We start from the raw sequence: 9,637 nt of genomic DNA, 5'->3' as shown, positions 1-9,637 counted from the left end.
AAGGATGTACTAGGTACTTTAAACTGTATGTGTTGAAACTAAATTAACAAGAAAACAGCTCTTTGATGTTCACCTAGTAAAATTAGATTAGAAGATATAAACTGTCATGTACTTGTTCTTGACAGGAAGATTTGTGGACTACATTAACTAATGACACTACCTCCAAAGAGTTGCAAAAAGCTGTCCAAAGTTCCAGCACCCTCTTTAAGTCCTTCATTTTGGTGTTCCATGCCAAAGCACATGAGTTTTAATGTGAGATTGGTGAACTATATGAGCATCTTAAACTGATGCCAAAATTTTGTTATTGCTTTCCAGGATATTGGCATACCAGGATAGGTGGTTTAACTGTTGGGAAGGAGGTTGGAACAGTGCAATGTTTCCTCTCTTGGATTGCAGTGACCAGACATGCTACTGTAACTCTCATGGTCATGTGCTGGAATTAGCAGATGTTCAACTATTTGGCCATCTACTGACCTGTTGATATCAGAAGGTAAAGACATCCAGTAGAGTTTGTTTTAGATGTTCAGTAACCTATTTGAATAGTATTATGATTTTTGATTTCTTATCACTAGACCACAACAGCTCTGCAATGCAAGTTGCAAAACAGAATCCATGAAACTGGCAGTGACCGGAAACCAATTGGAAGACTTTGGTTTATGATGTAGAGAAGTGGGCAGACGGTGAGGAAATTATTATTAATATTACATATAGTCATGAATAATTGTAAGTGTTACTATTATTGTTTTGTATTTTCACTAGCAGAAGCAAAGACAACAAAAAACAGAAGTGATGTGGATGTCTTCGCCTTATAGCATGGTATGTACACTAGACTTCTGTCAGTTTTGATTCTTTAAAGTTGATGTATAATCCATGTGATACAACTTTCTTCTTATGAATACATTTCAGACACTGTCGATCTAACAACAACGAGAAGGGCGTTCAACATTATCCTGCTAGTAAGGACTCTTCAAGAGAACAGAGGATTCTTGTGGCAGAGATGGCCAACCATTATAAATACCAAATACCTTTCAACTCATCCTGGTTCCTTCAGAGAACTGTCCTGCTTATGTGCTACTGAAAAGTATGTATTTGTATTATTTAGCACAAACATAAGCATAAGGCTACCCAGTCCAAAGGATGTTAATACATTTTAATGTGGTTGTGTTCTTCTTTTAAGAACGACATGTGGCCTAAACGAAGAGGGTTAAAAGGTCTGTGGATCATCATTCTCAGAAAGCAACAAAATAACTGAGAAAAAAAAACTACGACAGAGGGTGCAAGCTAGAGACCTGCAAGGTACCTGCATGTTTTGGCCGGAGCAGAGAACATACATTTTTTAAATAAAGCTCCAACTGATGAGTATGACATTGACTACAGATTTTCTTTTACTGTAAAGAAAGAAGACGATGACCTTAACACTGAATCTAAAGCATGTAATAAAATCTGAATTTCATAATCTATAACCAAATTGTTGTCTCTTTTTTTCAAATACATATACATGTACAGTATGTATGCATGCCTCTTAAATCAATCAGTGGTGTTAATTTGGAGCATTATTGAACGCCTAACTGCTTACAACATGTATAGATTTGAGGTACTCTATATGAAAATAAAATAAATACATTAACTGACATTGAGAGCTTTTAAAATATGAATTCTATGATGAAGAATGTGTATTGAATTTTTGCATATACTTGGCCAAAAAATGTTTATTATTATTATTATGGTCAACTGCTCAGATACCTCCAGTCAATATGTGGCTGAGTCAGGCAACCAGACTTCTACCACTTGAAAAATTTACCTATGATTTACATCAAAGATCTGATGTGTTCTGGCGCATTTGGTCCTCCTTCTGGATTTTTCTTGAGGGTACTCCATGACTATTTCTTCACCTTGGAATTATAAGGTTCTATCTGCGTTCTGAATGATTTTGAGATATTGAGCTTCAAAGTTTTTGCATTTCATAGCAAACAGTATGTGTGTAACATTTGTTTAAATAAAAAGTCTTAAAATTTAAACAACTTACAACATACAAAAAACATCCCATAAAGTTAATAAGTTGTCATTTAATAAGAATATGTCAATAACCCAATTTTGACAAACATGTCAGATAGAACCTTATAACTCTAAGGTGACATATGTCTTTCTAAATTTGTTTTATCTCCTTTTATTTTTGTCTTTGCTTTGTTGCATTTGTGCATTTGTTAGAATGTCCAACAAAAACTGCTGTACATATTGTTACAAGATACCAGTACCACTGTTGTTCTGTTGAAAATTAAAATAATAATAATAAAATAAAAAACTATTTGTACAATGTTCTATTGAATGCAAAAAAAAAAAAAAAATCAAATGATGCCAATTAAAACATTTTCAAACTAACAGAAAATCTATAAAATATGATTTTTTGGTAGACATAATCATCTCAATAGCTTATACTCACATATAAGTACAGCACAAAATTATTTTACTTTTAGTTTAGATCATCTGAAGGTTTGCATTTTTTTTTGTTGGTTAATGGCTATGTGTTATAATCATTTGGAGGTTTGAACTATTCACAGCATTTGTAAAGATTTCTTTTCGTCATTGTAACCTCATTTCTTACTATTTTCATGATTTTTACAATGCAGAAATTCTTACAAATCATTTGATTAATAAAGAAAATAATTAGCAAATTAACCCGTGATAAAACAATAATTAAATGCAGTGTCTACAAAATTATCCAGATTGAGTTTCACCACAAGACACAGTAAGTTGCATGGTGTAATACTAATTTGAATAAATATGGTATGGTAAAGGGGAAATTTTTATTTTAGACTTCAGTCCTTGGCTGAAGAAAGATAACAAAGGCCACGTTTGTCAGTATCTTAGTGTAGTATGCTGTAATAACTGAAAACTGTTTAAAGATTATTATTATAGGGCACATGCAGGACAAAGACATTATGTGGAATCATTATTTCCTGGATTAAATACATAAGTTCATACATTGTCATCAATACATACTGTTACACAAACAAGTTGAAGATTTTGAAAGTAAAAATATTCAGATAAAGAGTTTTTTTCAAAACAAATACAAAAAGTCTTTAAAAGGTTACATTTATAAACATTTACATATTTTAATATAACTTATCCATATTTCAAATAAAGTAGAAACAATTAAACCACATGATGACCATTAATGAAACTTCTTTTCCATGATTAATCCAGTGTCATAAAATCCACACATATTATTCAGAACACCAGTGAATTAACCAATTACTCATATAATTTGTGATGAATATTGATCACTATTGCTAATAACTAGTGATTTAAGAGTATACTGATGTTGTACAGCTTATTTTTTAACACAACTGTACATGTGACAATAACAATGTCTTATTCATGTTGAAGATGATACATCTACATAGGTTTTACTGCCTTTCTACTCCCAGGGGATGTGTAGAGCCCCATGGAAAAAGAAAAAATTATTCACATTTCAAACGTCTCTAACTCGAAGTCAAATTAGAATATATAAGGGAAAACCACAACTATTACTTATGCTATATTCAATAATAATATTGGACATAGTTTTCAGATATATACTGAAAGTCAATAAAAGCTGTTTAAAAAAACACTCATTGTAAAACAACAAATTTATGTCTGGCTTTCACATATGTCATAAATATATGGACAATGACCTTATATAGATAGTCCTATGTTCATTAAAGATCGTATTTATTCCATTTTATTACAAAAATATTTTAAACTACATTACCCACAAGTCTTTGTCACTCTATAGATGGGACGGGAACAACATGGCGCTGCAAATTGTAGTTCATTGAAATGTGTAATTAGGGTTAGGTTTAGGGTTACGATCTTGGTTAATCGGTAACTATTTGAAACATGGCGATACCTCATTGATAAAGGACACTGTTAGTAAAGTGGCAAAGTTAGCAAAACATAGTTAGCAACACGAAGCATCCTTTAATTTGGCTTTAAAGTTAGCCAATCACAACGTCGCAATCTACGTCACACTTGTTGTCTCTATTTGGTAATCCGGCTGAAGGTAGATTATAAATTAAGGATTTAAATATTAAAATTCATATTAATATTACATATTAAACATTATGTCTTATTAAAATACAAATGTATATTTACAGCGAGATTCCTTTGTGGGTGTAACCTGATGTGCAAAATGATCACAGTGAAACCAGATCATAGGCATACATTTGAAATGAATAATAAAATAATAAATGTCATGTTTGAAAACAAATATAGTTCAGCATTTCCTGTAAATTGACCCTGCATCCTGTAGGTATCCAAATATAATATGTCAAACTTCAAGGACAAATATTGTGCCCATTAAATAGTAAAAATAGTGTGTGTAAATGAGTATGCAAATAAAGACAATACATTTTTAATGAAACATTTATAATTTATTTATAATACCACAAAAAAAAAAAAAAAAATCACACAAACATGCAAACACCAAAAATATATATTTTATAACAGTTTTATTGCAATTTTATTACATACATATAATGCAAATGGTTAAAAACAATTATAATTGAAGGAAATGTATATTTTGTATTATTATTATTTTTTTATTTTTTTTGTGATATTTATTCATGTCATACATCTGGTATGTGAAGCTCAAGTAAAACTGCACTGCAAAAAATCTTTTCAAATGATGCCTTTGGAAATGCCATTATAACAAACTTTCACAACAGCAAGTCAAGTTCATGACAAATACAAAAATGTTTATAATGACAACTTTCTGAACTTAACAGCAAAAGTACCTAAAAGCTATAACACTTTTCAAAAACATATTCAAGTACTTACTGAAGAAAGCAACATTTTTACAAAACACTGAGAACCAATGTGTGCTTGGCGAGTCCAGGTGTTTATGGTGACTAGACTGTCATATTGCAAACCGGTTGGCATGAGGAGACTTGGGTGTAAAGTGTCGGAAATTCCTGGAAGGCTCCCATGTGTTATCCCAGGTTTTGCCACTGTAAAGTATCAGAAGTGCACAATATCATTAAAGAACAAAGAATCAAGATGATTGTTAGGTTTCATTTAGAAAGTTCAGTGATATTTTTTATATCTGTAAAGTGTCATTAAATCTGGCACTCTTGAATTAACTGCTTGAATAAGTTTAACATTTTCAGCATGTTTTCATGTATCCCAAGCAGATCTGACAGTCCTACAGACTCAGAGATGAAGATAGTGACTGCACTGATCACTTCTTGCTATTTAAAACACACTCTTTGACTCATCAATTATATGAAAACTACAACAGCATACAGTGCTCCACCCTAATAATATTGCTAAATTATGACAAGTTATTACTTTACATGGCTAAACATTTATGTTATAGCTGCATGATTCACTGCTATTACTGTAACCCATTACAGTCTTAGCCCAACCTAATTGACTTTATTAGAAAACTGCATAGAAACCTGTTGCCTTAAACCACTTGTGTTTTTATACAAGGGAAACTAAACAGCCATACTTGAATTAACTTACAACATTTACAATCTTATCGGACTTACAGTAACATTTTAATTTAAGTAGGGCTGTTAAGTTTTATCTTGCATATAATGTAAGGGGTTTAAGGCAATGAGTTTCTATACAATTTTCTAGTAAAGTCAACTAGATTTGGTTAAAGGAATAGTTCACTACTTACTCTCCCTCAAGTGGTTGTAAACCTTTATTATAAAACTTCCAAGTTTCTTTGTGTGGAACATGAAGGAAGTTTTTTGAAGAAAGCTGAAAACCTGAAACCATTGACATACATAGGAGTAAAAATATACTATGGAAGTCAATGTTTACAGATTTTCATCTTTCTTTAAAATCTATATTTTTTGTGTTTAACTGAAGAAAGCAACTCAGACACATTTGGAACAAGTGAAGGATGAGTCATTAATGACAGAGTTTTCATTTCATTTTTGGGTGAACTATCTCTTTAAGAGTATACTGAAAGAAATGTCCTACTCAATGATGCTAACTTCAGCTACATGTGTAGCCCCTTGAGTACTTAATTAGAAATCAAAACAATGATCAGATCAGTCCTATTTTATGCCCTATATATCATATTGGCCACAGAATGGACTACTTAGTGTTGCAATGAAATTAAACAAATAATAAAACTATGACTTACCACACAATACAAGACAACCAGTGAATTTCAACTCTACTTTTTCTGTACACAAGATGAGGTTCCAGCTTCAAAATGGCACCATAACACTGATCCTGAGTGGGGTGGTTGTGCTGCTCTGTGAGGTTGTGACTGTTCAGATGCAGTGCTGTGAAGAGTTCTTTATTAAAAGAAAGTACATTCTTTTCAAATCTGCACATATTAACAAAGAAAATACAATAATTTTAAATAATGATTAATTCTGAAAAACCTTACCCTTAGTCAAGATGAATTCATATGGCCTCTGCATTCTTTTGCTACATGTATGGAAGACAGATAAATAATTATGTCTGCAACCCACTTATTTGCAGATTTCTCTACTGTTTTCCAATAAATACATTGGACTTAATCCAGAACATTAATCCAGTGTCTAAAGGTTCTGCATCTGAAATGAATAAAAAAGATGTGACATTAGTTAAACCCACTAAACTACTAGATACATCAGTACTGCTTTAAGCAATTGTAATGTAATTTAAGTGTAGTCCAAAATTAGCCTTAATCTGTTTAAGATTATGATTTAAAAAGCATTTCTTGCATTAAAAAAACCTGCCTCTTGTAATACATATGATCAATGGTAAATTTCTGAGAAGGTGCAAGGTAATCCTTGAGTTTTACCATTAACATCATGACTAACATAATATTTGAGAAGTATTGACAGCTTGTTGCGTCTCTTTACCACAATTTAGAGATGATAGATTCTTTCTTTTATTAAATAAATTGTTAAAGGCCAAATTATACTGGTAATAGTGTATGATATTATGTGAAATACATCAGTTTATGTTAAACTTGAGCTTATGTTATGCTTTGAATAATGAAAAGTTGCATTTTTACCTACTGTAATAAGGGCATAATCAATTACATGCCCTGCAATTTTCCAGCCTTCTTTTCTCAACAGGCTTATCTCACTCACTCAGTCACTCACTCACACACTCACTCACTCACTCACTCACTCACTCACTCACTCACTCACTCACTCACTCACTCACACACTCACACACACACACACACACACACACACACACACATATATACAGTTGAAGTCAGAATTAGCCCCCTGATTATTTTTACCCCAATTTCTGTTTAACGGAGCAGATTTTCTCAACACATTTCTAATCATAATAGTTTTAATAACTCATCTCTAATAACTGATTTATTTTCTCTTGCCATGATGACAGTAAATAATATTACACTAGATATTCTTCAAGACACTTCTATACAGCTGCAAGTGACATTTAAAGGCTTAACTAGGTTAACTAGGCAGGTTAGGGTAATTAGGCAAGTTTTTGTATAATGATGGTTTGTTCTGTAGACTATCGAAAAAATATAGCTTAAAGTAGCTAAAAATTTTGACCTTAACCTCTTAAGGCCCAAGCTGTTTTTTTTACACGCATTTTTTATTTCTCTTTATTTTATTTTTTATTTTGGCTTATTGGAACCTGATTAGAATAAAACCTAAGTACCAACTTTTGAAATGATGTACTTTTAGAGAAAAGTATGTCCATATGTGGAATATGTCCGAATTTATATAAAAACAATAAAGTCACCTTTGTGTAATAGAATGAAAAACTCTTTATTTCTGCCTTGAACACTGCAGTTTTTTTCTTGCCTTTTTAATGCATTAATAACACATACACACATATTTTTGAACATGCTTTGACTATCAGTAAAAACATTTTTTTGCCCTTTTTGGACAGTTAAAATAGTGTTTGGGACATTTCATATGCTGCAAAACAGTTGCAGTATGACACTGTATGTCTGTAACAAAATATAAAACATAAGACATAACAGCTAAAATGTGCTGTCCATGTATGTGGCCACTAAGCCCTAAGAGGTGAAAATGGTTTTTAAAAAAATTAAATTGCTTTTATTCTAGCCGAAATAAAACAAATAAGACTTTCTCCAGAAAAAAAATATTATCAGACATACTGTGAAAATTTCCTTGCTCTGTTAAACATCATTTGGGAAATATTCATAAAAGAAAAAAAATCAAAGGGGGGCATTATATATAATGTGTTTGTGTGTGTGTCTGTTTTAAGGCATGAAAAATAATTGCAGTTACAATGTAGCCTTTAACTTAAGAGAAACACTTGATTTGCTTTAATATTGATGTAGTTATGAATACAATTGTATTATTAGAGGTAATATTTATTGCATATTGCATAATTTATTTAGATTTTGGACGATTACTATTGTGGAAAACAACAATCTGGTAACACTGCTCCTCATCTTCAAATGTATAACTATATTGTTCTGAGCTATGCACGACTATATGTGGGGAAAATATATTTTTTAATAAATGAACTTAGATGTAATTAGATAACATCGCTAGTTTGCAGTACATGCTTTATTATATCAAGTCTGCAGTCATTTAATGCATCAGGAGATAACTTCCCTGCTTTTATAAAAGTTCTAAACAAACCCCTTATCTAAATCAACAAATCGTCTTATTTGTTTACTTTTTACTTACCGCGTGGAAAACCGCAGTGGACCTTGGGATCGCAATGAACCTTGGGATTGCGACCATAGACTGTAAAAAAAATAGATCTCGACGTACTATGACCCCAACTTCAATGAATAATTTAATAATACAAAGATCAGCTAAAAATATTTTTAAAACTTAGTACTTTAAATGTAATATTTTTTAAGTTAAAAAAACAAACAAATTAATCAGTTTTATTAGGCATAATTACCCTAAACTGGGCAATTGAATATAATTTCACTCATTAAATATAAGTAAATGATAACATATTTATAAATACCAACTAATCTCCAATAAAAAAAAAAATACATTATGTAGCATTAACCTACCACATATTGCTGCTCATCGTGAACTCACGGTGATGCATTTTGACCAATAGCTGAGCGATGTTAAACTCACTGTTGAATAGAAGTCACGTTGACCGATGTATATTCTCATTTACAGTTGTCTCGACCCTCTTTACAGACGCTTTTCATGAACAAAACAAAAATCACATATTTAAAAAAAACTGTTATAATAGACGTTAACCAGGTTTAAAATATTGCGTTGACATCTTTTGATGGCTTTGAACGTCTCCGTATGACGCCTGAGGCAACCCATTGAAAGCAATGGAATTCCTTCTGCGTCGGTTTAGAAAAACTAGTACACTAATAATAATAATAAAAAAACTGCGTCTGGTACCCTGTGTCAACAATAATAATTAAAATACTGCGTCTGGTACCCTGTGTCAACAATAATAAATTAAATACTGCGTCTGGTACCCTGTGTCAAAATAATCAAAATACTGCGTCTGGTACCCGTGGCTTAATAATAATCGTAATACTGCGTCTGGTACCCTGTGGTTATAATAATATTTAATAAAATATTTTTTTAAAAAGCGCAGCATCAGGTACCCTATGGCAAAATAAGTCGTGCTAGAGACACGAAAATGATTTCCTATTGAAATACATTGGATGGAAATTCGTGCAAGGTGACACGAAAAA

General features: G+C 31.7%; 2 long non-coding RNA genes across 3 annotated transcripts; one reads left to right on the top strand and one right to left on the bottom strand.

Moving 5' to 3' along the window:
- Window positions 1-468: 468 nt before the first annotated feature.
- LOC130242724 (uncharacterized) lies at window positions 469-1,075 on the top strand. 2 transcript variants are annotated; one of them, XR_008839086.1, is made up of 4 exons: window positions 469-490; window positions 573-680; window positions 763-816; window positions 907-1,075. It is a non-coding gene; the product is annotated as an uncharacterized LOC130242724 (long non-coding RNA). The 2 variants fall into 2 exon arrangements; XR_008839088.1 differs by having other exon boundaries at window positions 760-816.
- Window positions 1,076-6,176: 5,101 nt separating this feature from the next.
- Window positions 6,177-9,180, bottom strand: LOC130242618 (uncharacterized). Its single transcript, XR_008839083.1, has 4 exons — window positions 9,054-9,180; window positions 8,643-8,702; window positions 6,392-6,560; window positions 6,177-6,296 (listed from the first exon to the last, which is right to left on the bottom strand). It is a non-coding gene; the product is annotated as an uncharacterized LOC130242618 (long non-coding RNA).
- Window positions 9,181-9,637: the final 457 nt, after the last annotated feature.

The sequence above is a fragment of the Danio aesculapii genome, chromosome 1, assembly GCF_903798145.1.
Source record: "Danio aesculapii chromosome 1, fDanAes4.1, whole genome shotgun sequence".
Taxonomy (NCBI): domain Eukaryota; kingdom Metazoa; phylum Chordata; class Actinopteri; order Cypriniformes; family Danionidae; genus Danio; species Danio aesculapii.
The sequence above is the reverse complement of the archived record's forward strand: the minus strand, read 5'-3'. Positions and strand labels throughout refer to the sequence as shown.